The 27,808-nt window shown below is 44.3% G+C and overlaps 1 long non-coding RNA gene across 1 annotated transcript; it reads left to right on the forward strand.

Annotated features, from left to right (window-relative positions):
* The first annotated feature begins 2,872 nt into the window (after positions 1-2,872).
* LOC138430826 (uncharacterized) lies at positions 2,873-22,268 on the forward strand. Its single transcript, XR_011253397.1, has 2 exons — positions 2,873-3,170; positions 20,737-22,268. It is a non-coding gene; the product is annotated as an uncharacterized lncRNA (long non-coding RNA).
* The last annotated feature ends 5,540 nt before the right edge of the window (positions 22,269-27,808 follow it).

Consider the following 27,808-nt stretch of genomic DNA (forward strand, 5'->3'; position numbering starts at 1 on the left):
GTTCCACTCTATTTAAACAGAAGATTTCAGTTTCAGCTGCAGATCAACATGGCTGTAGAATACGTTACTTAATGTTTTCGGTCGTCAACTTATTGTTGAAGAAAATCCAGAAAACATACCATCCAGGAGTTTGAAATATTGATGGAGGACTATTTATAACCAAGCTTGATTCCAAAGCTGATCCACAATATTGTCCCAACAGACAAAATATTTAGTTGACCCCTGAGCCAGATTCAGAAGTGAGTTCACACGCCATGGATTTATTAATTTTCTATCTTTTCTAGCTTTGAAATTTTGTCTCTTTTCCTCTCAAAAAAAAAAAAAAGTGTGAACTCAATGTAGAGAAACAATTCTATCGAAAGTTTTATTTTGCTAAGTGAGAAATTAACAAAAAGTTCATTGAGGATGTGCTCGTGGGGACTTCCCTGGTGGTCCAGGGGCTAAGACTCCAAGCTCCCAGTGCAGAGGCCTGGGTTTGATCCCTAGTCAGGGAACTAGATCCCACATGCTGCAACCAAGACCCCATGCAGGGAAATAAACAAAGATTTTTAAAAAGACGTGCTTCATATCTGAATGGTTACATTAGGATTAACTTTATTCAAAAGCACAAGTAAAGCAGAGAGCCGGGACAATCACAATAAATCAGATGTTTGGAACTAAAGTCCCTGAACTGTTCTGTAGCCTTTCAGGGAGTTTAGAGTTACGGGCAGAACAGCAGGAGAAGAATAAATGTCGAGTCCCATTTTTGTCCCACGTGAATCTTTATGCCAGAGAAGTCCACTCACAAAGTTGATTTAAGCGCATTCAGCGACCAGTGGAACTGTGATGGCACTTGAGGGCAGTGACAGCCCCCCACGGGACCCAGTCAAGTCCAGTCTGGTTCTGTTTTGTAAAAGAACATCTTTTAAGAATTACTGTTAACAACTTTGCTCATAAAACTAAGATTATGCTGTTTATGACCCAGAGAGGTAGGTTATCACAGGCAGAAATGTGAAAGGAAATGAATTATAGCTCGGATCTGTTTTTCTATCAACCAACTGAAAGTACACAACTGACGGCCAAGATCATCACGGCAGTCACTTTTGAAAAGAAGGATCAGAGGGTGGTGTTCATGCTAAGCTTAGAATATAGTTCTTGGCCAACCTGGAGTCAGGAAGCAAGGGAAGGTCCAGGCCTTGTTGTGTGGCCAGCCAGGGCTGAGTGTATTTCGTCATTGCTGTCCTCTAGCCTCCAGATAGCCCCCACGTACTAGGTCCTTATAAATGCCTGTAGGGGCAACGGAGGCTGGGGGTGAGCTGTCGGGGGGCATCGCAGGCCCGGCAGCAGAAGTACCAGAGGTGTGACGGGCGTGAGCCAGGGGAGCGGGCAGCAGACGCTCACGGGGCCGTGGAGACAGGGGAGAAGCTGAGCCTTTCTGGGCCCTCCTGGACCTTCAGAACCATGTGTGCTTTCCTCGGAGGCTCCCTGGAGACGCTCCATGGGAGAGACAGCTTGAGAGGAGGTACGTCGGAGCCACACAGATAAGGAAAGCTTTCAGTCCTGGCTGTGTTCATGGGAAGCAGAGAACACAGTCTAGGGCCGCAGCAGGAACCTGGGCAGAGTGAAATAAGCACAAATCTACCGAAAACACTGAACATCTAAGTTCATCTGTGAAGAAAACCGCTGAGTACTGAGCCTTCAAAAGGGGATGACTAAGATCATAGCGCATTTGCGGTATTTATTCTAATGCTTTTCAGCTTTAAACACAAAATGGCGTTTGGACCATCACGTTCAGTGTAAGACACCAACGAGGAAGGTGGATTGAAGGCTGAGGGGAGACTGAGCTTCTCTGGGGCCATGGATGAACGCTTTGTAGCTCTGGTCCCCTCTGGCCCTCATGGTGTATTACTCACAGTGCCTCATAGAGAAAATGCCAGAAAGCCTCTTTTCCCTTATAATAACTCTAGAAGTAATAGGCAAATACATGGCTTACTATGTTTCAAACACCAAAGAATTTCTCTTCCATCCTTGTTGCTTTTCATAATCTCATTTTCCCTTCATGTATTACCCCCTGTTCAGGTGCTTCAGTCCTGTCCGACTCTTGGACCCTACGGACTGTAGCCCACCAGGCTCCTCTGTCCATAGGATTCTCCTGGCGAGAGTACTGGAGCCGGTTGCCATGCTCTCTTCCTGGGAATGTTCTCGACCCAGGAATCAAACCTAAGTCTCCTGTGTCTCCTGCACTGCAGGCGGATTACTGAACCACTTGAGAAGCCCTTTACATATTAACAATTAACAATTGTTAATAATTAACAATTCAGTGCATTTCCAGTTCTTTTTATTTGCATCTATATAAATATACTTCACTTTTTAAATGTAAAAATTTATTGAGGAGCACAATTAATTGGAGCATAAGTATGAAATGATTTCCTTTTTAAAAAGTGACTGTGATTTGTTTTTTTTTTTTTTTTCAACCGTGCAGCTTGTGGGATGTTAGTTCTGCAACCAGGGATCGAACCTGTGCCCCCTGCTTTGGGAGTGCAGAATCTTAACCACTGAACCACCAGGGAAGTTCCAAAAATGGCTCTATTATTTTAAACTTCCCTTTTTCCTTTGGTGCTGAGTGGGCTCCTTAATGAAATCTCAGCTCCTCTTCATAACTTTCCTGTTACGTTCAGTGGTTAGAATGGTTTCATTTCAATATTCAGGAGTCTATTTATTTGAAAACTTCAGTCTCAAATGCAGTTGAGAGAGGGTCTCCTTCCCGCGTCCAGGGGCGGCCAGCAGTGGGTGTGGCTCCAGCTGGTCCCTCTGGCCGTGCGGCGGGGGCTGGCGGGCGGCCTTTGCTTCCTGGCTGCGTTTGCTCCCCTAGCCTCTGTGAGCTCAGTGATGGTGAAAGTGCGCACACGCCCGTGACCGGAGCGGCTAGCTTCCACTCAGCGCTGCAGGCACTGCCGCTCCGGGTCACGCCTGGCTACCTCTTCCGGACACGCCTGGCGTCCGCCGTCATGGTTCCATAGGCCGCGCCTTCGCCTCCTAAAACACGCAAGGCGGGCGCTTCTCGGAAGGGCTCTGCAGTCTCAGCTGGCTGAATCCGTCCTGAAGGCCGGCAGACACCTGCGGGAATCTCCTCTTCCGTGTCCTTCAGAAATCGGGACCCTCAGGGAGAGGACCTCTCTGGTGCTCCAGAGGTTAGTGCCAGGGCGGGGCGCGGGTTCGATTCTTGCCTGGGGAACTAGGACAGTGCAGGCAGCGAGGCCAAAAAAGGAGAAAAACCTGAGAGGTGGGGTCTGGACTCTCTTTCCGCCGGTCTCTCGCCACCACCCCCCCCCCCCCCCCCCCCCCCCGCCACCCCGCCTTGGCCTCAGTCTCCAGGCGTCTCCTCGGGCGCGGGGAGCGGGGCGCCGTCCTCAGCTCTGCGGGTGTCCAGGTAGGAAACCGAATGCCCCTCTCTGCGCCTTGCCCTGTCTTTCCAAGCAGCTCCCTGGAGCCGCCTCGAGGTGGGAGGAGGCACAGCCTTCTGTCCCTCCCGCGTTGGGGTGGACGGAGCGCCCTCTCCTCAGGAGGGCTTGCAGTCTGAGCCCGCTGAACCCCAGCCCCGGCGGCCCCTCGTCTCCCTCTGCGTGGCGCTCCCCTTGACCCCGCGCTGCTCCCTTAACCGCAACTGCGCCTCTGAAAAGCGTCCCTCTTGTCAAACTAGCCTTAGATTCTTTCAATGGGTCCTCTGCTTTCTGTTGACCATGACGAACGTGACCGCGTTTTCCTCTTAGAATATCCCCGGGTCTTCGATGTCACCAAGTACACATTTACTCACAGAGGCATGACTGAGTCAGAGGACCAGCAGACAAAACCCAAACTGAGATGCCTTCCATACGAAAGAACCAGAGTGTCCTCTCCCAGGTCACGAAAGACAGAAGGCCAAGGGATGCTCCCAGATTAAAGGGAGCTCAAAAGACCTGGCAAGTGAATGCCATGCCCACTCCTGGAGCAAAAAGGAAAAAAATTTTTCATTTATCTTTATTTTGAAAAATTAATTTTATTGAGGTATAGTTAACTTACAAGAGTTTATTAGTTTCAGCTGTATAGCAAAATGACTCATGTATCTGTATACTATATCTATGTTCTTTTCTATCATAGTTTATCATAGGGCACCACCACACTGAATGTATCATTCTTGGTGCTGCGCAGTGGAAGCTTGCTGCTTATCCATTCTAAACGTAACAGTCTGCACCTGCTAACCTCAGACTCCCAACCTGTCCCCCCCGACCCTGCTCCCCTTCGCAGCCAGGAGCTGGTTTCCTACATCTGCGGGTCTGCGTCTGCTCCACTGATAGGTTCATTTGTGACATATTAGATTCCACACGTAAGGGATATCATCTCGTATCTGTCTGACTTACTGCACTTAGTATGACCATCTCCAGATCCATCCATGTTGCTGCAAACGGCGTTATTTCATTCTTTTTTAATGACTGCATAGTATTCCATGCATACATGTGCCGCAGCTTTTCTTTATGCAGTCATCCGTCGTTGGCACTTAGGTTGCGCCCACGTTTTGACTAGTGTAATAGTGCTGCTAGGAACACTGGACTGCACATATTCTTTTCAACTGTGGTTTTCTGTAAATATATATCCAGGGGTGGGATTGCCGGATCATACGGTATTTCTAGTTTTCTGAGTAACCTCCAGACTGTTTTCTGTTGCGGCTGCACCAATTTGCGTTCCCACCAGCAGTGTAGGAGGGTTCCTTTTGCTCTGCGTTCTTTCCAGTATTTGTTATTTGTAGACTTTTTAACGATAGCCATTCTGACTGAAGTGAGGGGGTACCTTGCTGTAGTTTTGATTTGCTTAGGAAGAAATGTTTTTAAATTTTGCTGTAAATGACACGTTTGCTTTTGTGTGTGTGTATGTAGAGAGAGAGAGAATAAAGCAATTGTAATAAAATGTTGGCATTTGGGGATTCTCAGTACAGGGTAAGTGGAAATTCGTGTACTATCTTTGCAACTTCTCTGTAAATCAGAGTTACTTCAGAGTGAAAAGAGCATACAGTGTACATGACTGCTGTCTTACTGCTGGCTGTTTATTCAGGTTGCCTCGTGTTTTTCTCCATTGCAAACCGCCCTGCAGCAAAAAACCTCCTACATACACATCTTTCTGTACTTGTGCCAGTATTTGTTGAATGGAATGGAAGAAGTAGAGCTGTTGAATCAAAGGTCAAACACGTTTTGAATTTTGGTAGATTTTGCCACGTCGCCAAAGACTTGCTGTAAATGCCTACAATCTGCTTTATATTGCTGCAAAAATATGAGAAAAGTATTTAAACAGATGGTAACCTGGACAGATGAAGTCTTTCAAACTGATGGAATTTAAGTCACTAGAGTTTAGGAATTTAGCCAAATCTAGGTTATTATTATACATGTTAACTGCTTTTTCTGCCCTTTATCACCAACATTTTCAATGTCCTGTGGATTTCCTTTAGCCTGGGGTTTGTGACCCCTTTTCTTGTGGCCTACTTCTCTGAATTCCATTTGATCAAAAATGCTAGTTAATTTTACTCAGGAGGGCAAAAAAGTTAACATACCAAAAACATTAAAATTAAAAAAAAACAGAAAAAAAAGTTGAAACGTTACTTTAGAAACAAATTGTACCTGACTTTTTGTATCAAGAATGACATTGCTTTCTTCCAAGAACATACATAGCCAAGGGTTGGTTGACAGGTAAAATCCCTTGCAAGATCATCAAGGGATCTAATATTGAGGTTGAGTTTGGAGACGCGACAGAATTACTGTACAGTTTAAAGAATGCATCTGCTCGCTTGCTCGTTGGCTGCGATCATATGTTCTAGCTGCAAAGAAAGGGAGAGGCGCTTGGGTCCACTGACTTCCTCTGTAGAAGTGGAGACTGATGTGCAGAGCTTGATGTTTGAGCTGGAATCACAGTGCTGATAATGCAATGCAGTGGCTAAGAGCTGGTCTTCCTTTTTTACTTTTCTTTTTGACCATGCTCTGCAGGATGTTGGATCTTAGTTCCCCGACCAGGGATCGAACACACACCCTCCACACTGAAAGTACAGACTCTTAACCGCTGAACACCAGGGAAGTCCTGTGGTTTTCTGACTTTTTAAAGTGCTCTTTTCCTGCTTTATACCTGTACTATCTTAAATATCCTCTGTCCATGGGATTTCCCAAACAAGAATGCTTGAGTGGGCTGCCATTTTCTTCTCCAGGGGATCTTCCTGACCCAGGGATTGAACGAGAGTCTCCTGCATTGGTAGGTGGATTCTTTACCACTTAGCCACCAGGGCAGCCTCATAAATGACTCATACAAAGACCCTAACCAGGAAATATAACTGGGAAACTGGGTATTTCTCTTTGTATTGCTGGAAACTGCACCAGAACATATGAAAATGCCATAAATACCAGAAATATATAATGTGTCCTCAAAAAGTTTTGCCCAAATGGTAATTCTAGTGTGCTTCATATACATAAGGTCAAATGTTTCTTTATTCGGAAATGATTAGATTTTCCTAGATAATTACTGTAGCTGAAACTTGGGTGATTTGGTTTCTAATTTTCTTGACAGTGGCATAATTCAAACCAAGATAATGTCATTTAGCTTTTATAATTGAAATAAACATTTCTTTGAGTGTTTATGCCATAATGACGGAAGATAACCTGTTATGCAAGTATCAACACTGCCCCATCTTATCCCTGCCAGATCACCCACTCTGGCTCTGGAAGTGTGTTCTGTATTCAGCTGTCTGTAGGTGTAACATTCTGGAAGCTCAGAAAGTCTCATATACAATCGTAAAGTCTGAATGCCACTGTTAATAGATTCTGACTGTACCTGCTTCATTACTCTGGTGTCCTGCATTGTAGGTAGAGGCTTTACCGTCTGAGCCACCAGGGAAACCATGGTCGTGGGGGGAGGGGTAACTTGGCCATGGGTCTGATCATTGAGAGTAAGAGGATGGCCAGCGAGGGAAAAGGCGAGGCTCTGTCCCAGAGAACCCTGGGGTCTGACCCTGGTTTGGATTGCTGTGATCGTCTACGGAGAAGGCAATGGCACCCCACTCCAGTACTCTTGTCTGGAAACTCCCATGGACGGGGGAGCCTGGTGGGCTGCAATCCATGGAATCTCGAAGAGTCAGACAAGACTGAGCGACTTCACTTTCACTTTTCACTTTCATGCATTGGAGAAGGAAATGGCAACCCACTCCAGCATTCTTGCCTGGAGAATCCCAAGGACAGAGGAGCCTGGTAGGCTGCCGTCTGCAGGGTCGCACAGAGTCAGCCATGACTGAAGCGACTTAGCAGCAGCAGTGGTTGTCTAAGGTGATCCACCTGGTTCGTGGGTGGCGGTAACAGGAGTTTCTGTCAATGGTGATGCCATTAATTGGGTGGTTCCCAGTCTTCAGCTAGTATTTTTAGGCTAAAAGGGATTGGTAATTGCTGACACAATGTTCTCTATTTAACACAAAATGCCTAGAACTAACACAGCACTGTAAACCAACTATATTCCAATATAAAATAAAAATTAAGCATAAATTAAAAGAGGATTTGCATGTGTTTGACAAACACAAACTGGCAAAAGATCCAATGCTAAAAAATTTTTTTTAAAACACAAATATTTGTTATATCCACTTAATATTCATTGATAAAATACTCTACACAGGTACTTTATAAAAATCAGAATGCCCTAACTATAAAATAAAAAAGAAATAAAAAGTGAATGGATAAAATTTCTTTGAATATAGAATGCTTGCGTACAAACCCCGGGAACGGTGCTCCCCAGACTTAGCTGCGTGCACATCTCCTGGGATCTTGTGAAAAAGCAGATTCTGGTTCATCAGGCGGTAGGTGTGTTTTGCTCTGTGCTCAGTCGTGTCTGACTCTTTACGACCCTATGGACTGTAGCCCGCCAGCCTCCTCCGTCCATGGACTTTTCCAGACAAGAATTCTGGAGTGCGTGGTCATTTCTTACTCCAGGGGATCTTCCCGACCCAGGGGTCGAACCGGCAGCTCCTGTGTCTCCTGCATTGGCAGGAGGATTCTTTACCATCGTGCCTGAGAATTCGAATTTCTAGTAACTTCCCGATTATGTCGGTGCTGCTGGCACCTGGCGTACACTTGGAGTAGCTTGGCCCTAAAAGGTATAACCCAAAAGAGCTTATATCCACAAATGCAGCCCGACACAGGCGTCTGGAATCGGCAACTGAATGATCAGGAGAGGCATTGCCATTGAATGTGATTCTCGGGTAATTCATAAACAAATGTTGCTGAAAAACCTGTTTGACTTCCCTTGATTTGCGCAGCTAGTTGCATTCTTGCCCAAATGCTTTGCGCTCATGCGTGAAACACAGCTGGGTTCTGGACTCAGATAATGATGGATGTATTTTTCACCTCCAGGAATGCCCAGTGGGATGCTTGGCATTTTCGTAGCATGCAGGGCCCCTCTTTGTATGCAAGGTTATGCCATGGATGGCAGAACGTTATTATCCTTGACTCCTGCCTACTATCAATAGCACACCCAATCCCGTGAGAAACCCAAATCACGCCCACAGATTTCCCAAGCCCTGTGGGGCACAGAATGGGATTGCCAGAGATGTGAATCGAGGCAGAGTGCTGAGCTCATTCTGCTAATTAGTAACCACGGCAGAAACCCATTGTGAGGTTGGCCAAACACTTCAAGGGCTAGCGGCCCCGGCTGCTCGGAAACAGGTGAGCCTGAGCTCCTTGTGTTGGTCAATTCGCTTATGACATCAGTACTGTTTGGAACGCTGTTGGAGAAGGAGTGGGCTGGAACAGGACATGCCTCTCAGTGTGAAAGCATCTGCTGCTTGGGGGTCTTGTTAAAATGCAGGTACCGGTGCGGCAGGTCTAGAGAGGGACCAGAGATTCTGTATTTCCAGCAGACTCCTAGGTGACGCCAAGGCTGGCTGCTGGGGCAGCGTCTGCTCCACTCGCTCTGAACAGCGAAAGCTGTAGCACCACACTTGCTGAACTGGGGCTGTAGGTTGGAAAGAGTGCCCAGAACTGAGATGAGCTGAGGGCAGGCAGAGTGGACGACCGTCATCCCGTGTTTGTATCCCCTCCGGAAACATTCCTTTTTTCCTCACTCCTTGTTACCTCTCAAAGCAGTGCCAACTAGCAGAGGACAGCCAGCCAGCTTGTTTGCAAAGGCCTCCTAGTTCCTCTCTGGAATGTGGAAGCGGCGGGTGACACTTTGCTTAAAGGTCATCTTTAGGTCTAAAAATACAGAATAAAGGGTACAGAGATTCTATTTATGTCATCCAAGGATTTAGTTAGGTGTAAATGTCATGCTGTTAATGGATACTTAAAAGCCAGATTTCCTGAAGATACCGTCCAAATCAAACAATGACTGACGATTGAGAATGTTCTCTGAAAATCTGTTAAGGGAACGTGGTTATTTGGTTCCAGAGTCAGGAAGATGGGTTATAGCACGCATGCTCTGAGTCCCCCTGTGCTCAGGATGCGGCCCGCAGGCTAAACCAGGCACAAAGTTTAAGGAGGCACCGTTCTCTGGGTCGTGCACGGGCCTCCTTACTTCTCGCCTTGGATGCCTCACTTGCTCACCCTAATCCTGATTCCGCCAGTGCCCATGACGGCTGTTGCAAAGAGATGATGCTTATGTCGAGAAATGCATGGTGAGTTTGTCAGTTACATCCTCCATACATGGATGAATCCATGTGTCTTTGGTTAATTACCTATTGTCTGGAATACTGTCCTTATTCATGCATTTTGTGGTCGCCACAATAAACCTGGAAGACACAAAGATGGAAAAAAAATCTCAACAATTCTTTAAACAAATTCCTCCTTCTCTGTGTCTAACATTTTTTCTTGGGCTTCTTACAAATAGAATATCATTTTACCATAGAATTTCATAGCTTATATATTTGTTATTTTGAAAGTTAGCCTAGGGCGAGAACCTCCAGGTTGAGTGAATAGAAATGGGCAAAACAAACCCCAAATAGAGCATCAACTCAAAACCACAGATCACACCCCTTCCCCCACACAACATGTCGTCATGAGTGAATTATGAAAAATGTGCTATTTTTGAAAGAGAATGAGCTCCCAAAGGCCAAAACCAACACTTGAAATCCTTTTCTTGGAAAAGGCCTTTTATGATGTATTGTAGCTGATTTCCAGTTGCTTTGGCTTGGATCTGCTGCGTTAGAGCCTCTCTGAGTGAAGTGTGGACGTTAAACTCAGAAGGTGGCAGAAGAGCTGCTGGTGTCCAGGCAGGATTGAGAGCAAGAGCTCACGGACGTGGCTGTTTTTAGGCTGGCAGGAAATGTCCACATTGTCGAAACAAAGTTTCGCTTACTATGCTAACCTAAAGATATATTAATAGTGAAAGTCTTTTTCATTGAATTTATGGAAAAATGACCTTATAATAGCAATAACAAAAATAAAACCAACAAATTCCATAACCCTGATAAATGACTCACTTGTTTTCATTTTCTCTCTTTGCAGCTGGTCTGTCCTCAGGTTTCAGAGGCGTGTGACCTTGGCAGTGACACAGGGCCCCTACTCAGAAGAGCCCCACAAATTCCATAGCTGGTCATGCTTTATCCTTGTATGATTCTGCATGAAATGTTACATAGCTCTGAGTCCAGGGTTGATTGGAAGCTGTGCTCTGTTTTTACTCGAGAATATATGATAGGTATTTTTCGTGCCATTTTATGCTGTCCTATCATCTTCGAGACTATTAGTTTTTATGGTTATATAATACCAGATTATATTTAGGATTAAGCTCATATTCCCTTACCTTAATTTTACCCATATTAGATTGCTTCTTGATTTTCATTAATATGTAATTCTGTACCAGTGAGAATCTCTGTGTATTCAGCTTTATCCTTTGAAAATTTTACTCAGGACACTTTGTTTGGATAGGGACCCCTGGGCTGGGCTGATTATACTTCTCAGCTTGCCTAGGACAGAGTTGGCTTATGCCTGATGTATTCATTCACTGCACCCCTTTTTGATCTGAGAAGTGCTCCCATGGGGGCTATAAATTTCATGCTTTTCTTGGCTGCGGCTGGTATTACGCCTATTGAGCACTTTTAGAAGGGAGAACTGATAAAATCAAATGGTAGTAATAAAATATTTTATATAACGCTGAGCATAACCACTTTGGAAAATAAAATAAGGGGAAAAGAAAAGCTTCTTGGGCTTCCCTGATGGCTCAGTGGTAGAGAATCCGTGTGCCGATGCAGGAGACACAGGTCCAATGCCTGGTCCAGGAAGATTCCCCCATGTCGCAGAGCAGCTGAGCCCATGCACCACAGCTGCTGAGTCGGGGCTCTAGAGCCTGGGGGTTGCACCTGTTGAGACCTTGCACAGCAGCTACTGAAGCCCCTGGACCCTAGAGACTGTGCTCCGTGATGGAAGAAGCCACCGCAGAGAAGCCTGCCTCAGCTAGAGAAAGCCCGCTCAACCCAACAGAGAAAGCCCGCTCAACCCAACAGAGAAAGCCCGAGCGCAGCAGCAAAGCGCTCAGCCGAAAACAGATAGCCAGAAAATAAATAAACCTATACAAAAGCAAGGCTTATTTAGGAAAGATTGTCGAAATAGGTTTCAATTTTTCCACACAATCACATAATGAAGAAGAATGGGATGAATTAAATGGCAATAATATTTGGGGGCGTTTTAAAAATTCTTAGCAGATATGTGACTATTAGTGACCCATGGTGGTGAGAAATACCACTTAAAAATCAAGATGTTATGTTTATTTTTAAAATCCACAGATAATTTTTGTATTATATTAAAATATCATTAATTCTGATATGACCAATTTGAAATTGGTGATAATTTCAGGATGGACTTTAAAGTTTCTCTCTGCCATATCAAGGAAAAACAGGACTTCGCTAATTGCACTCATCTCGCATGCTAGAAGGCAATGGCACCCCTCTCTAGTACTTTTGCCTGGAGAATCCAAGGGATGGGGGAGCCTGGTGGGCTGCAGTCCATGGGGTCGCAAAGAGTCGGACACGACTGAGTGACTTCACTTTCACTTTTCACTTTCATGCATTGGAGAAGGACATGGCAACCCACTCCAGTGTTCTTGCCTGGAGAATCCCAGGGATGGGGGAGCCTGGCGGGCTGCCGTCTATGGGGTCGCACAGAGTCGGACACGACTGAAGCGACTTAGCAGCAGCAGCAGCAGCACCAGCACATGCTAGTAAAGTAATGCTCCAAATTCTCCAAGCCAGGCTTCAGCAATACATGAACTGTGAAATTCCAGAGGTTCAAGCTGGTTTCAGAAAAGGCAGAGGAACCAGAGATCAAATTGCCAACATCCGCTGGATCATCGAAAAAGCAAGAGAGTTCCAGAAAAACATCTATTTATGCTTTATTGACTACGCCAAAGCCTTTGACTGTGTGGATTACAATAAACTGTGGAAAATTCTGAGAGATGGGAATACCAGACCACCTGACCTGCCTCTTGAGAAACCTGTATGCAAGTCAGGAAGCAATAGTTAGAACTGGATATGGAACAACAGACTGGTTCTAAATAGGAAAAGGAGTATGTCAAGGCTGTATATTGTCACCCTGTTTATTTAACTTCTATGCAGAGTACGTCATGAGAAACGCTGGGCTGGAAGAAGCACAAGCTGGAATCCAGATTGCCGGGAGAAGTATCAATAACCTCAGATATGCAGATGACACCACCCTTATGGCAGGAAGTGAAGAGGAGCTAAAAAGCCTCTTGATGAAAGTGAAAGAATTGGCTTAAAGGAGAGTGAAAAAGTTGGCTTAAAGCTCAACATTCAGAAAACGAAGACCATGGCATCTGGTCCCATCACTTCATGGGAAATAGATGGGGAGACAGTGGAAACAGTGTCAGACTTTATTTTTGAGGGGCTCCAAAATCACTGCAGATGGTGATTGCAGCCATGAAATTAAAAGACGCTTGCTCCTTGGAAGGAAAGTTATGACCAACCTAGATAGCATATTCAAAAGCAGAGACGTTACTTTGCCAACAAAGGTCTGTCTAGTCAAGGCTATAGTTTTTCCTGTGGTCATGTATGGATGTGAGAGTTGGACTGTGAAGAAAGCTGAGCACCGAAGAATTGATGCTTTTGAACTGTGGTGTTGGAGAAGACTCTTGAGAGTCCCTTGGACTGCAAGGGGTTCCAACCAGTCCATTCTAAAGGAGATCAGTCTTGGGTGATGGTTGGAAGGAATGATGCTAAAGCTGAAACTCCAGTACTTTGGCCACCTCATGTGAAGAGTTGACTCATTGGAAAAGACTCTGATGCTGGGAGGGATTGGGGGCAGGAGGAGAAGGGGACGCCAGAGGATGAGATGGCTGGATGGCATCACGGACTCAATGGACGTGAGTCTGAGTGAACTCCGGGAGTTGGTGATGGACAGGGAGGCCTGGTGTGCTGCGATTCATGGGGTCGCAAAGAGTGGGACACGACTGAGCGACTGAACTGAACTGAAGTGAGGAATAGTATACTTAAGAATATAGGAAGAGGTGGCTGTTCACGTTGGATCATGAAAACCTCAAAGAGCTTCAGCAACTGCACTTCTATAACCGAAATGAAAGGACTTGGTAAGCAGGGCTTTGTTGCTGGTTGGATTCATGCTTTGACTTGCTAATTCAAATAATTCTTATCTATTCATTGAATCCGAGTCTTTGCCAAATATGATTAGTATCAATACATCTAGTTCCAATTAGCATATGAGCATGACCTTGGCAAAGCCTCAGTTCCTTAAAAATAGTGCTTCATCATCATATTAATTCTTCCCATTCCAGAAGACTTGTCCTTTGAATTTGTTCCAATTTTTTTTTCACATTTTTTGAGAGGTTGTATTTTCTGGATAAAGGGTGGGGGGAAAGCAAACCATGCGTGTTCCTAAGACTTGAGTTTGGCTGTGACCTTGGTGAAAGCAAAGTGCAGTCCCAGATTTACAGGGGAGGGAACTTTGGACTGTCTCCTCCCTCCGGAAAAAAGACATGTGGAGGTTGGGGGTGTTTGCCGGGGGGTGGTGGTGGGGGCATCTGTACTTGGCTGCAGTGTGAAGGCCACTGGGGAGATCAGAGAGGCTGCTCCTGGAAGATTCCAGAGCTTTGAGGGTTTGATGGAGTGCACACACTGCCCAATCTGAGACAGCATTAGTTTAATCTTATCTTCTACACCGATTAGCTCTGGGACCAAGAGCATGTTCATCTTCTCTGAAAATCAGTTTCATTGTGTATTGGTAAATACATTTCTCCCCGCAGTTCCTGGGTAGTAAGTTTAGACTGGGTCCTCAAAAGAGCAGGAAAAGACAAGGGATACCTGGGAGGAGAGGCAGCCAGGGAAAACCGGGCAAGCTGGAGTTCTGTGTGATTCTCCTCGGGGAGAACAGAGCCCCATGCCGGAGGGGAGCAGGCAGGAGAGCTCTGAGCCGGCTTAGCCCGCTTGATTAGCGGGATCGGAGCGGAGGAGTGCTCCTCTCTCAGTGGGTCCTGGCCTCGCCTTCCCCCGCTGTGTTCACCAGGCGGTTCTTCACGTCCGCGTCTCTATTTCTTCTCTGTAAACAGGTTCATCAGTACTGTTTTTCTAGATTCCATATACATGCGTTAATACCCAATTTTTCACTCTGTGTCGTCTGGAGGGGTGAGAGGGGTTGGGAGGGAGGTGCGAAGGGGAGGGCTACGTATGTTGTTATGACTGATTTGCGTTGATGTAGGGCGGAGACCACTGCTGCATCGTAAGGCCATTATCCTCCAGTTAAAAAATAAACACAAGGGATGATTAGATTATTAAAAAACAAACAAACAATAATGGATGACTGGCCATTTTGCCCTTGACAGGGGCAGGTGTCTTTTAGGTCTGCAGGCATCAGAGGCTGGGACTTGGAGGTGATCAGTAAGAAGCAGTGGGGAGAGGGAGCACCCTCACTGTGAGGGCAGAAACCAGGAGAGAGGGGATTGGAGTGCCTCCAAGGAGGGGTCCATTGGGGCGATAAACTAACTCTGAGCCTGGATATCCATCCTAGGCCTTGAGGTTTTGATTCAGTGGCCTCTGAAAAGCACCGTTCATTCATGAAATCCTGCCTCATTCTCTCCTTTATTTGTTGAGTGCTGACCAGGTGCTCAGAGTTTAGGCTGGGGACATTCATACAGTTCAGTGGAACTGTTAAGGCTGAGTGATGACCCCTCCTGGTTAGCCTGGCCTTGTTCTGCAAGGGACAACCAAACTTTTCTTTCTAGGAAGCAAGGCTAGCTGTCCTGGGTCTGGGGATGGATCAGCCTTCACATCTAACTCGAGCTTTAAGAGCCAGCCTGCCCCACTGGTCCTGTCCCACCCACACTGTTGGGCTGCTCTGATGGTCCTTTTGGGAAAGGGGACTGGAGACCTCCTGCCAAGGCCCTCATCCGTCTTGGTCATCGTCCTAAAGAACTCGCTTTGGTTTCCTCGGCGTGAGGTCAGCACTCTACTTCAGCCGGTAGACTGGGAACTCAATCCCTCATCCCGGTTGCTGTCAGCACGGCTTCCTAGGACTAGGAGGCCTTACTCCTCGCTCCCGTGGTGTCTGACCACACCCTGAAGTCTCGGTTGTTTTTTTCTGTTTTGTTCACCATGGGTCTGAGAGCCTCTGGCTGTTCACACCTGCCTGGAGGCAGATGAAAATAGATACCATGTGCTCAGGTAGTTAGTGAGTAGAAACACCAGGAATTCAAGCCCAGGTGAACTGACCCCAGAGTCTGTTCACAGCTGCACGGCTATTGGTTATCTCAACTCCACTGTCTAGCGTCTAGCATTGCTTGTTCTTGAGAAAATCCAGTTAGGCCCACAGGGCGTTGCTTTGTCTACAGTCTGGTTTTCCTCCTCCCTCGGGAAGCTTTTAGAATCGGAAGTATATTGCCAGGTTTCTAAATTCCCAGTGTGTCGATTTAGGTCTTTCCCTCCACTCTTTCAGCGAGTGAATCCTTTCAGTTTTTTTAGTTCTTGAATTTTTTAAAAAAATTCCTTTCTAAGGCTGACTTTCCTGTTTATCCATCCTTTTTTAATGGAAAACGAAATCCTACGTATTTGGCCGTCTGGACCGATTTCTCGAATTCTTTTCTCTCGTGGTTTTCATCTTTCAGTCTTACTCTCTGGGGAATTTTCTCAGTTCTCTTTCTGTTGAACTTTTAATTTGGGCAAATATTTAAATTTCAAGGAGTCTTGCTTGTTTTCTATCATCCTGTTTTTGCTTTTTTGAAAAATAGGTTTAATAGGTTTAATATTTTGTCAGTTTTTTCTCACACCACCGACTAGAAAGTGTTGAAGTTCCCTTTTATTTCTAGCACCATTTTTTCTTTTTTTGAAATAAAATTCTCTTTGTACATACTGGTCTTTCTCTTTCACATGGAAAACTTTTTATAAATACCTGGTGATTCCCGATTGTCTCTTTATATTTTAAAATTAGGTCCTGAAAGTTACTTGGGAGTTCTGTTGCCAAGCTGGAGCTTATTGATAGGTGTCTCTGGGTAACAAGTGATGTAGTGGGAGCTGACCTGCCCTGGGGCTCCCCAAATGTGGAAAGGTGGAGGTGCTTTATATATATATATATATGTATTTTTTAAAATAAATTTTTAATGTATTTTCACTTTTAGTTAGTGACTCACATTTTCTCTAAAGTATTCAGCATCGCTTTTTCTCCACTGCTTCTTTCTTTTTTTAAAAAAATTTATTGGTATATAGTTGATTTGTGATTTTGTGTTGGCTTCAGGTGTACGGAAAGGTGAATCAGGTATACATTTACATGCATCCACGCTTTTTTAGATTCTTTTCCCAGTTGGTCGTTACAGAGTGTTGAGTAGAGTTCCCTGTGTTATCCAGAAGGTTCTTATTAGTCATTTGTCTTTATAAACAGAGTTCCCTGTGTTCTGTATAGCAGGGAACTCCACTCAATATTCTATGATGGCCTCTAAGGGAAGTGTTCATGTCAACCCAGCCCCCAGTTTGAGGCTCTTTATCTTACCCAAAGCAGACGCTTCCGATTTCTCGCCTGGGAGAGCAGATCCCTGTGTGAAACTCCCACGTGAAGCTGTGGTACTTGTCACGTCGGGTACTGGCTGTTCCAGCCTCTATGGCTGAATAACACATGTTCCCAAAGCTTAGTGGCTTAGAGCAGTCATTTGTTACCTCTGAGGGTTTCTGTGGGTCAGAAGCTTGGTGGCTGACTGGTGGTTTGGGTTTGGGGCTGCTCGTAAGCTGGGGCCGCGGTCATCTGAAGGCTTGACTGGGGTTGGAGGATGCGCGTCCATGGGGACTTGATCATATGCTGGAGAGTCGGTGCTGGGGCCCGTCTCACCACGGGGCCTGACCACAGAGCTGCTTGAGCATCCATCCGGCACGGCTTCTCCACAGTGAGCAATCCAGTAAACAGAGGGGAGTGTGCAGGCCTCTGAAGACCGAGCTTCAGACACCATCCCTTGGCGCTTCTGCTGTATTCTGCTGGCCCCCAAAGAGCTGTTCTCTGGTGGCAGGAGGCTAAGCGGACACCAGGAGCTAAGTATCGCTGGAGTCGGTCTTGTACAACGGGCACCGTGCGGACTTCCCGCTTGTCTCCCTATGTTCAGGGGTGTGTCTTACTCCCACTTTCTGATGTAACTTAGTCTTTAATTCGGGGCCCCAGGGGCTCTGCAGGAAGGCAGGCAACTTTGGGCCTTTTGTTCACGTCTCCCTCTGTGTATACATTGCGGGATTCCTCCTCCCATCTCTCAGGGTTTTCTTGAAATCAGCTGTCAGCCAGGAGATTCCCTCCTGTTCTTTCTCTGATGGTAGATGTATATGTTTTCCACCACTATCATTAGTGAGTTATTAGGAGGATGGAGAGAGAAATGTATTTGGTCAACTCATCATTTTTAACTTGAAGCCAGAAACTGTGTTCTTAATACAGTTTCCAGAATGGGACATAATTTTATTTCATGGGCTGATTTTCTGATTATCTCTATGAATAAATTACCTTTCCCTAATACCTAAGAACAGCCTGTTAGTCCAATTGATATTAAAGGATTTTTAAGAAGTTTCAGTTTATCTATAAGACATAAATAGTACTGGGTGCTGTATGCTGCTTGACACAAATTTTTTTAGCCTTATTTTGATATTAATGTAAAATTAGGACTGCCATCTATAATAGGGTTCACGCTGTGAAGTTGACACTGTATTTCAGAAGGTGGCGGAAAAGATGAGCTTGATGACTGGTGATCCTGTCACTTCTGTGGCTGCAACAACTCTATAATGTATCTTTTTCTATCATTAGAAGCATCTCCTTTCATCACCAAAGACAATTTGCTTGTAAATATTTATAGCTCCCCCTTTCCCAGGTTTTTTGTTACAGAGGCCTTCATTTACCCTGCTGTAGTCCTCTGTCTAATTTTTCTTTCTTTTTTGGTTAATAGAGGATACACATTTTTCTTTCAAAATCACTAAGAAATTAAGTTTAGAAGAGCCAAAATATCTGATATTAGAGATAGGTTCACGTTCAAATTTTTCTTTCTTTCTTTGTTTAAAAAGTCTAACGATGACTGAGTGACTGAAAGACAACTAAACAATTTCAGTTGATGACTTAGCAATTTAACTATGAGAACAATTTAAATTGTTAACCTAGAAAACACACACAATCAGAAATAAAAATAATAAAAATCAGCCATAATTTTACTACTTTCTTCTTGGTATATATCCCTTTGATTTGTTTTTTGTGCGTATATGCTCATTATTCTCTTTATTAATTTTGTCACTTAATGGTTTATTATGACCATCTTTCCTTATTAAGAAATATAAGCTAGCTATTTGTCAGTTATACTTCAATAAAACTGAAATTTATAAGCCTAAATGATCAACTTTAATGTCAGTATACAATTCCATTTTATGAATAAAATAATGTATTTAACCCATTCCTTATTGATGGATATTTAGGTTGCCATAAAATCTTAGTTATAATAAACAGTGCTGTGATAAATATTCATATATGTTTGTGTAACAGACACACACAAACATATCCACATCCTGACTTTGACTGTTTTGGAAAGGTAGATCCTTTGAAGTAGAATTTCTGCGCTGTAGGCAATCAGTCAGTTCAGTTCAGTTCAGTTGCTCAGTCGTGTCTGACTCTGTGACCCCATGGACTGCAGCATGCCAGGCTTCCCTGTCCATCACCAACTCCCAGAGCTTGCTCAAACTCATGTCCATCGAGTCGGTGATGCCATCCAACCATCTCATCCTCTGTTGTCCCCTTCTCTTCCTGCCTTCAATCTTTCCCAGCATCAGGAGGGAAAATCTTTTCCAAGTTCTTTGAATCAGTTCTTTGCATCAGGTGGCCAAAGTATTGGAGTTTCAGCTTCAGCATCAATCCTTCCAATGAATATTCAGGACTGATTTCCTTTAGGATGGTTGGATCTCCCTGCTGTCCAAGGGACTCTCAAGAGTCTTTTCCAACACCACCGATCAAAAGCATCCATTCTTCAGCACTCAGCTTTCTTTGTAGTCCAACTCTCACATCCATACATGACTACTGGGAAAACCATAGCTTTGACTAGATGGACCTTTGTTGGCAAAGTAATGTCTCTGCTTTTGAATATGCTGTCTAGGTTGATCACAGCTTTTCTTCCAAAGAGTAAGCGTCTTTAAATCTCATGGCTGCAGTCACCATCTTCAGTGAATTTGGTGCCCAAAAATGTAAAGTCTGTAACTGTTTCCATTGTTTCCCCATCTATTTGCCATGAAGTGATGGGACTGGATGCCATGATCTTAGTTTTCTGAATGTTGAGTTTTAAGCCAACTTTTTTACTCTCCTTTTTCACTTTCAAGAGGCTCTTTAGTTCTTCACTTTTTGCCATAATGATGGTGTCATCTGCATATCTGAGGTTATTGATATTTCTCCCAGCAATCTTGATTTCGCTTGTGCTTCATCCAGCCCAGCGTTTCTCATGATGTACTTTGCATATAAGTTAAATAAGCAGGGTGACAATATGTAGCCTTGACGTACTCCTTTCCTAATTTGGAACCAGTCTGTTGTTCCATGTCCAGTTCTAACTGTTGCTTCTTGACCTGCATGCAGATTTCTCAGGAGGTAGGTCAGGTGGTCTGGTAATTCCATCTCTTTAAGAATTTTCCACAGTTTGTTGTGGTCCACACACTCAAAGGCTTTGGAGTAGTCAAGAAAGCAGAAATAGCTGAAGCCTATCCCTTCACCAGTGGATCTTCCTGACCCAGGAATTGAACCGAGATCTGCATTGCGGGCAGATTCTTTACCAACTGAGCTATCAGGGAAGCCCATGAGACGTTTTAGGTGAACAAAATAGACAACATATAGTTTGATTATATATTTTTCTACATGTGCACACATAGGAAAAATTCACCAAAGAATCAGAAGTGACTGTCTCTTAACAGAGCAGCCCACTCCAGCATTCTTGCCCGGAGAATCCCATGGACAGAGGTGCCTGGGGGGCTAGAGTGCATGCGGTGCAAAGTCAGACACGACGGAGCGAATAAGCACAGCGCACATGATGGGGATGGAAGGCGCTCCTTCCCTCAGAACTTCTGGGATCCTTCAGTTACTTAGGGGCAAACATTGCTTTAGCCTTTTTCTGAGACAGAGGGTTAGAGTTGGGAATTGTCCCAAAGAGACTCCACTACACTTGTGGCTCTCCTTCTGGTCAAGGCTGAAAATTGGGGAGGTGGGGCAGATCTCCTTGCAGCTTTCTAAAATCATCATTACTGCTATTTTTCTTGTCTCTTTCCGGCTGCAGTGCACGCGTGCAGGATCTTTGTTCCCAGCCATGGATTCAGCTGTGCTCCCTGTAGTGGAAGCACATAGCCCTAACCACTGGTCCACCAGGGAAGCTCCGCTCTGCTTCTTAATACAAGCTCCAAGGAGACCATTATCCACCGCTGTGGCTTAGAAGATGAACAGCTATCGCCAGGAAAGAAACTCTTGACCCAGATACCCTTCAGGGCCCTGAGTGAGATATGGGAGCTAGCTCTCATACAACCGTGACGTGACATCAATTCGTTTCTGTCTCTGGTGACCTGGGGAGCCCAGAGAGCTTTTCTGAGTTCCCGTGAAGTCAGAACTATTTTCATAGTTATACTAAGATGGTATTTGCCCTTCACTCTCATTTTCTCATGAGTATGCAGTGGAGTTTGCTGGAGACTGAATGACGTGTGATATTTCAACAGAGTGAATGCAGAGGCAGATGGCGTAATCCAGTCGTCATCGATTAAGCCAAGCATTGAAGAGATTTGCAAAAATATAAAACAATGCTATTGTCTCTCTGCTTATTTTGTTTTGGAAAAGAGAGTCATTTTTCATTAAATATGCTACTTATGGTATCAGAATGAGCTTATTATTTTTCATTTATAAATGAATAAGTCAATATTTCAAATTCTCTGTTTTAATTTTAAATATGGTAAATTTTGAGAAATATTTACCCACATGAGCAAAAGTCTTTTGGGGGTCCTGGATAATTATTACAGTATACAAAGGTCCTGAGATGAAGCAATTTGAGAACCAATGATGTAAAGAAAAGAGACTGAACTGAACTCTAGGAAATGGTAGCACCAAGAGATGCAGAATTTCTACTGACCGATGAGCATTTGACAGACTATATTATTATGGATACTTGATTCCAAACTACTTTTAAAGGAGAATGAATACATTCTAAGAGCATTTAAAAAATGTCCCTCAAACCTTTTAAGCAAAACCAGACACAAAGCCAAATAACTAATGAAAAGGAAAACTTGGACTCAGGCTTCTAAAGAATTTAGCAGGACAGGAATTGAGAGGTAAATGATCATGCCTTGTAATAGTTCAGTTTTCTATTTTTTAATTTATTTTTAAAAAACTTTTTGATGTGGACCAATTTTTTTAAAGTCTTTATTGGATTTGTTAGAATATGTTTCTGTTTTATGTTTTGTTTTTTGGCTACAAGGCATGCGGGATAGTAGTTCCCCGACCAGGGGTCAAACTTGCAACCCTTGCATTGGAAGATGAAGTCTAACCATTGGACCACCAGGGAAGTCCTGATGCAACGCTGTAAAATACGGATACATTTGAATTTAACTAGTGAGCTTGGAAAGTTTCTGAAAAATTCCTATTTTTATTTTGAAATTGTCATCTAGCTAAATTCATGAATACTTTGTTAAGCTCCCTTATTCATTTTTTTCTATATCGTATGTGCCAGCAGTTAGAATGCATTGTTTTAACTGATATGAAGAAAAAATAGCGGCTCAGTTACCAAACCGATGTAATAGTCATTAAAAAAGATAGATTCTCAAAATAGCATGGATGCTTGTGTATGTAGACTGATAGTATGTTTAACTACAACCTTTCAGCAGCGTGCCCCTGATCATATGCCCGATTCATCTTTATGAGTCATGATTAACAGCAGGACCTATTCGTATCTGTTTAGTTTGTGAGGATTGGGTAACAACAGGTGAGAGACTCCAGTGGTATCATTAAGATTCAAGAGTCTTTACAAAGGCAGGTCTTTGGAATAACATTTCATGAATTGCCCATGTAGTTTTCAATCAGTAACTAACCTCTAATTATTCTGTAAGCTCCTTCTGAAGCATGCATTTCTTAAAATAACATTGATCATGTTTATATTGCAAAAAGAATACATATTCATTGTAGAAAATATAGTTAAGCATGGAGATGTGAAAGAAGTAAGTATCAGAGGCACATTCTTCCCACAAAGATCACCCTAGTAACAATTTGGTATGTATTTGGTTAGCATTTTTGACATGTACATATACACATATTTTTTCTTTTGCAAAAATGGGACCATACTGCAGATACCATTTTGTAACTTGCTTCCCCCAAAACAGTATTTCATTAACATTTTTTCTTTCAAGTATCTTTTTTTTGGCTCAGATGGTAAAGAATCTGCCTGCAATGCGGCAGAACTGGGTTTGATTCCTGGGTCAGGAAGATATCCTGGAGGAGGGCATGGCAACCCACTCCAGTATTCTTGCCTAGAGAATCCCATGACAGAGGAGCCTGGTGGGCTACAGTCCGTGGGGCCACAAAGAGTGGGACACGACTGGGCAGCTGGCACTATCCTTTTCCTTAGTACTCACATCACCTAAAGTTCTCCAGATATTTCTACTGCTATTCTCTTAGATTGTAAGAGCATATCATGCTGTCTTCAAGGTTATATCACTCAAGGTTTTCATTGCAAACAGCAGAAACTGACACGGGCTAAATTTCCCAGAAAAGGAGTTTACTGGAAACATTGGCAGCTCTCAGGGTGGGGGTAATAAGATGGTCCAACCAGAATCAGAACAACAAATGCCCACAACAATGAAACACTAGAGATTTCTACCTAAATCTGTGCTCATTTAAAAATTTAGTCCTGCCTGCTCAGCCCTGTGGAATTTATCCCATTCACTTAGAATTGAGAGGAAATAGATGTTCGTGAAATGTCAAAATGGTGAAAGATGAACAACTGATACAAATGGGAAAGACTCGTGCAGATCAAGCCGGGGGGGTTATTATGTCATGAGACCAACAGACCGAAGACCCCCTGGCTGGCTACACTGGGAGTCAGATTTGAGATGGGCTGATTTCATTTCTCCCTTGTGGCAGCTGATGGGGCACACAGTGCCCTTAATTGTTTAAGTGATGCTCAGGACCACACTGCGGGCTCCCTTGAGGAGGCTTTGAAAGGCAGCTGGAAACTAACGCTGGACGATCAGTGGGCCACGCTCAGTCTGTGGCTACGTGGAAAAGCAGCAAGGGCGACCCAGCATGTGAAGGGTCCTCCGAGGTAAGGCTGTGCCCTGTTGCAAGGGCAAGTCGCCTTTCATCTCCCACCCCCCGCCTCGAAACTGCTGCCTGAGACCATGTGTTAGCCTGCCTGATACTACAGCTTGACATCAGGCCTTTTGAAATAGAAGATGAATTCTTGGGGGTATGAGAGGAAATAACGCCATTTTGAAAAGTCATCTTCTACCGAAACCACTGCTTAAGGGCATCCTGCAGCGCTAAAAATGACTCGGAGAAGAGAGGGCGCCTTGAGAACGGAATTTCTCTCAGCTTTCTTTAAAGTTCTGATGAGTTCTTCTAGAGACAAGTACCTAGGTTGGTGCAGGAAAACTGATCTCCCGTAACTGTTCTGCACGGGAGAGGCTGTCTCCCTACAGCACTGCACTCTTAGTGGTGGCAAAAAATAGAAATCCCTCCACCTCCCCCCGTCCCCGACCTGCCTTCCCCTAAAGGTGAGCCCCTGCTGCTGCTAAGTAGCTTCAGTCGAATCCGACTCTGTGCGACCCTAGTGATGTTTAACTCAAAATGGGAGCTTGCTGAAGAAATTAGTGCCCTAGTCTTTTTGAAATCAACATGTTTCGTCAGAAAATAAGGCCTTCAAAGAGTTGACACTAAAAAGTAAAGAAATGGGCAGTAAAATAAATAAGAAAAAAGAAGCTACAACCGCTGCTGAGCACCTCCTGGACCCCTTGGCACGCATCTTCTCAGTTCACGCTCGGGCGCCTTCATAAGCAGGTGTTGGCGTTTCCATCTTACGGAGGCGGTGGCGCAGGTTCAGAGAGGGAGAGACTTGCCCATGACTGCAGACGACAGCGAGGAGATACCAGATGCAAACGGTGTTTTCCCCCCGCTGCAAACTGGTTCAACACAATCGGTGTGTTGGGGAGGAGTGTCAAGGAAAAGCAAAGTGGTCAAGGACACGGCGCTGATGGGGAGAGCGGTGAAGAAACGTGGCCGTTTCCCAGCATTTGTCGCTGACATCTGTTGGTGTTAACACCTATATTTGTAGTTGACCACAATGTAACATAAAAGGGAAAATTATATAGATGCAAAGGACTGATTATTTACTGACTTTATTTTTTTTTAAATTAAAAAAAATTATTTGTCTTTGGCTGTGTGGGCCTCTTTTGCTGTGCTGGTTTTTCTCTAGTTGGGAGTGGGGGCCACTCTCTAGTTACGGGGCAGACTCCTCATTGGGGTGTCCTTTTCTGTTGTGGAGTACACGCTCAAGAGCTCAGTGCAGTTCAGTCGCTCAGTCGTGTCCGACTCTTTGCGACCCCATGAATTGCAGCCCGCCAGGCCTCCCTGTCCATCACCAACTCCCGGAGTTCACTCAGACTCGCGTCCATCGAGTCCGTGATGCCATCCAGCCATCTCATCCTCGGTCGTCCCCTTCTCCTCCTGCCCCCAATCCCTCCCAGCATCAGGGTCTTTTCCAGGGAGTCAGCTCTTCGCATCAGGTGGCCAGAGTGCTGGGGTTTCAGCTTCAGCTTCGGTCCTCCCAGTGGACTCTCAGGACGGACTGCCTTCATGACGGGCTGGCTGGACCTCCGGCTTCAGCTGTCAGGGCTCCTGGGCCCTGGGCACAGGCTCAATAGCTGCCGTGCTCGGGCCTAGCTGGTCCACCGCGTGTGGGGTCTTCCCGGACCAGGATCGAATCCATGCCTCCTGCATTAGCAGACGGACCCTTTACCACTGAGCCTCCAGGGAGGACCCTACCGAGTTTATTTAACAACACGCGCACTGACTGCTAATATGAAAACGCTGTTGCTCAAATATCATCCTCTTCACGTGGTCAGAAACGTGTTTGTGATACTCCTTCCACTGTCTGCTGAGCTTTGTAAATGGCCGTATCTATTTATTGATCTTCCATTAGTCCCTCTTCTCACATGTATACACATCTGTTCATATACACTCGAACACACACACACACACTCCAAAAGAGGTTTTAATTCTTGGAACATCTTTAGGTTTTTGCTATTTAAAGCAATATAATAATACTTTTTGATTATAAGAAAAATTCTTGTTCATTGGTAAAAAGTTTGTAAGTGGGACAAAAAATCGATATCACTCAAATCTTATAAATTGGTGGAAACCACTGCTGTTTGTTCTGTTTCCATGTATTCTAAACACTATATGTATGGGGGCAAACTTTTCCATTTTGAGATAATTATAGAGTCACAAGAAGTTAACAAAAATAGTACAGAACTGTCCTGCACACCTGTACCCAGTTACACCCACTGGTCACATCATATATAACTATAGTTTAATCCCCAAATCCAGGGAATTGACATTAGTAAAACGCACGTGTATAGTTCTGTCAATTTAATCACATGAGTATATTCAGGCAACCATCCCCACAGTGAAAATTGTCTACGTAATTTTTTAAAATGGGAATATTCTGTATAATATGCCTTCTAACTGTTTTCTTCCTCTAACAATACAGTACACTGAGAACATTTTTCAGTGCAGTGAATATCTCTCCTATAATGATTATATTTTTGTCTGTGTCATATTCCATTGTGTTGATACAAGCGTCTTGGACACTTTGTCTATCTGAAGTAGGATTAAGAAGTCAGTGGCCATGGGCAAGTTAAAGGTCCTCCCAGTGGACTCTCAGGACGGACTGCCTTCATGACGGGCTGGCTGGACCTCCGGCTTCAGCTGTCAGGGCTCCTGGGCCCTGGGCACAGGCTCAATAATAGCTGCCGTGCTCGGGCCTAGCTGGTCCACCGCGTGTGGGGTCTTCCCGGACCAGGATCGAATCCATGCCTCCTGCATTAGCAGACGGACCCTTTACCACTGAGCCTCCAGGGAGGACCCTACCGAGCTTGTTCAACAACACGGCATGCTAGTGCCCACTTCTTGAGATAGCGCATCAGTTCCTACTCGTGTGAGCAGACTGAATGACTTGCTCACTAGCCAGTGCCTCGCCCAACACGGGTATTAGTAGTGAAGGAAATCAGTACCTTTTTGATAAGCTGAGAAGTGTTGTTTTATTGTGCTTTAATTTGCTATGTGTGATTGATAGTAAGGTTGAATGTTTCTTATGCTTATTGAACATTAATGTCTTGATTATGAATTTTTATTCCTATACCATGCCATTTTTTTTTCTATAGAGGAAATTCTTTCTTTATATATTTGTAAGCATCACTTATCGATGAAGGACATTACCCACTATTGCATACATAATGTTTTTTTTTTTGGTAGCTTTGTTTGAATTTGTTGCTGGGTTTTAAATTTTGTTTATAATGATTTTGCTGTGCAGAAGTTAATAATTTTCTTAAATTAATTTGTTTTCTTTTTTAGTTTCTTCCTGTGGAGAATCCTTTTCCACACTGAAATAATCAAGTTGTTTTCATTTTGTTCTTTTAGGATTTTCAAAACAACGTTAAATCTTTTAAAATCTTTGATATTTTAGCATACAGTATAAACAAAGTATCTAGTTAACGTTTATTCTAAATTGTTATCTATCCAAGCAACAACTGTTAAAATCCTTTCATTAATCTGAAATGTCTCATTTATCATACATTAAAATCATACATATGCTGCACAAAGGATAGAAGATGGAAAGTGGCTTTGAGCTCATAACCGTTTGCTTCATTTCCTCACTCATTCATTCCTGCACTGACTCATTCCACAAACATTCATTCAGTCCCCACTCTGTGCTTTAGACGCGGTGGTCAAAGTGATGCTCAAGATGGACAGGGAGTTGTCATGGGACTCTTTTGCTTTTAGGAGTGGGCTGGGGAAAGCTAAAGGTTATAGCAAAACAGTAAAAAAAGAAAGAAAAACTTGAGTAGAAGGTGTATGAGAAGGAATAAATACGACTGCCCCTGACCTCACACCCTCGCCCGAGTCTCCATCGTGTCTTGCCTGGATTACTGCGGTGGTTTTCTGTCCATCGTGTCTTGCCTGGATTACTGCGGTGGTTTTCTATTCTGGCCTCTTTTAGTCTATTCTCCTGGCAACCACCAGAGTAATGTTTCTAAACCGCAAGCTAGATCACCCAGTTCCTCTGCTCCAAACCCTCCGATAGCCCACTCTTCCTT

This window comes from Ovis canadensis, chromosome 26 (genome assembly GCF_042477335.2).
Source record: "Ovis canadensis isolate MfBH-ARS-UI-01 breed Bighorn chromosome 26, ARS-UI_OviCan_v2, whole genome shotgun sequence".
Taxonomy (NCBI): Eukaryota; Metazoa; Chordata; class Mammalia; order Artiodactyla; family Bovidae; genus Ovis; species Ovis canadensis.